The sequence below is a fragment of the Chrysochloris asiatica genome, unplaced genomic scaffold, assembly GCF_000296735.1.
Source record: "Chrysochloris asiatica unplaced genomic scaffold, ChrAsi1.0 scaffold00142, whole genome shotgun sequence".
NCBI classification, from domain to species: Eukaryota; Metazoa; Chordata; class Mammalia; order Afrosoricida; family Chrysochloridae; genus Chrysochloris; species Chrysochloris asiatica.
The window spans coordinates 6,469,145-6,471,499 of record NW_006408660.1 but is presented as its reverse complement, the minus strand read 5'-3'; the positions used below and the strand labels follow the sequence as shown (position 1 = coordinate 6,471,499).

Genomic DNA, 2,355 nt, shown 5'->3' with positions numbered 1-2,355 from the left:
TGACAACTTCAGTCTTTTCTCCGCTGATAAGAATGTTGTTTATTGGTCCAGTGGTGAGGATTTTTGTTTTCTTTACATTGAGATGTAATCCATACCGAAAGCTGTGCTCTTTGATCTTCATCAGTAAATGTTTTAAGTTCTCTTCATTTTCAGCAAGCAAGGTTGTATCATCTGCATATTGCAGGTTGTTAATGAGTCTTCCTCCAATTCTGATGCCACATTTTTCTTTCCTTTTTTGGTTTTTGAAGGATTATTTATTAACAAGATAGATACCATGCTTATTTAACATGGACTTTTAGGCCACTGTAGCTAAAAGAAAACCACCCATTTAGTGGGTAACAGGACTTGCTTCAGTGCAATTGAAAAATACTACAATTTTAATCTCAAACTTCAGAATCTGAATAGATGACCATGATCTATTTTGAGATGGAAGCAGAAAAGAATCATTCAAAGCTTCAACAAAAAATTCCACTGCTCTGTTCCTTAGATCCCTCTATAGTCTTCACGGTTCATGTGATACAAGGGATGCTTCAATTCAACCTTTCAGAGATGACATCCCAGCTCGCGTGATCTCATCAACCAGGAGAATGTTGGTAGCAGTTACAGTGCAGGAGTGAAGAAGCTGTTTCTTTACACAATAGTTATCCCATATTCTGGCTTCTGCTTACACCATTTGTTCACCTGTGTTCAAGTTGACCCCCCAAGTTGACCCGATTCAGAATGTTCTGCTTGAACTTTCACTAGTGTTTCCTGAAGGTCAAAACCCAAGTTCTGCGCAAGAACCTTGGGGATAATGAGCAATGCGTCAGCAAATGCTTGGACTCCCAGGTGGGCCCTGCCCTTGACCCTGGATTTGTATTTCATCAGAGACTCTGCCATTGCTACTTCCACAGCACCAGCCCCAGGAACCACACAGCCGTCATCAATAGCCATCTCGTATTGCATCTTTGATTTGAGTGAGTGTGTGCTTATTTGGTCCTTTGATCAAGAGTGTGACAAAGCGTGGGTTATTGCACTTCTCAATAAAGGTGAAATTCTCTTCTCCCAATGTGTACTCAAAGACCAGTCCTGCGTGTCCCAAACAGTCAGGATTTAGGTCGTTTAAAGAACTTAGAGCTACCCCACCACAGGCAAGTGTCAGCCTTTCTATGTTTCTCCGTTTCACTCTGTGCAGAGCCACTATGCCTTCCTTTGCAAGGGCGTCTAAAGAAAAAGGGTCAATTCCCTTTTGATTAATAACAACAAATCCTTTATTGGAATTACCACAGACTTTCTTTTTCAGTTCTACTATTTTTTTAACTCGATCTTCGATGAATTTTCTTTCTGCTTTTACAAGTTTCTCTCTCTCTTCAACACTCTTGTAAAAGAAGCCAGAGTTCACTTCTGTTTTTTCTTAAGACACATTGCATGTGAGAATATACGCATCTTCCACTCTTTTCTTCATATCAGGATGCCATGCCCCATGGTCAAGAACGAGTACTCTGATTAGGCTTTTATCAGTTTCAGATTTATGCTTCATTTCCATGATTTCAACCATGAAAAGATCAATAGGTTCATCTTGTTTTTTAATGGCCAAAATGGAGTCAACTACAGCCTCTGTTAAGACATCAGCAAGCTTTGAGCGTGAACTTTAGTATGCAGAGATGTTCTGGCCACGTCTATCAGGGTTTATCTGTCCATCTCTTTGCTTACTTTGATTTGTTCCAAAAACTGAAGTGCCTTTTCCTCTGCAGCTTCAAATCCTTCAGTTATGATTCTGGGATGCAGACCTTTAGAAATGGAGAGGTCTGCTTGTTTCAGCAGCTCGCCGATGATCAGAACATTGGAAGTCGTACCATCGCCAGTTGTGTCATTCTGGGCTGTTGCTACTTTTGCTATTAAGTAAGGAGGCTGTTGGGTGTTGACTTTGCATTTCATGAAGCAGCACATTTCCATCTTTAGTAAGCTTGATGTCTCCAGCACCAGCAACAAGCATCTTCATAGTGCCCTTGGGGCCCAGATTGGTCCTCAGTACGTCATGCATCCCCCGGGCCGCGCTAATGTTGACCGCCAGAGCTGCCTGGGCTCGAGCCACCTCAGCCTTGGGGCTCAGGGTCTTCACGGCTGACATGTTGAGGAAGAGATTGAGAAACTATAAAGAAAATGCTCATGTTTTTCATTCATATAACCCAGCTTCTTGGATTATTTGCTCAGTATACAGGTTGAATAAGTATGGTGAAAGAATATAACCTTGTCACACACCTTTTTAAATTTTAAACCATTCGGTGTTTCCATGTTCTGTTCAAACAACTGCGTCTTGGTCCAGGTACAGATTCCTCATGAGCACAATTAAGTGTTCCGGGATACTCATACTTG

The 2,355-nt window shown here is 41.5% G+C and overlaps 1 pseudogene; it reads right to left on the bottom strand.

The window, feature by feature from the left end:
- Positions 1 to 535: 535 nt before the first annotated feature.
- Positions 536 to 2,110, bottom strand: LOC102819178 (annotated as a pseudogene).
- Positions 2,111 to 2,355: the final 245 nt, after the last annotated feature.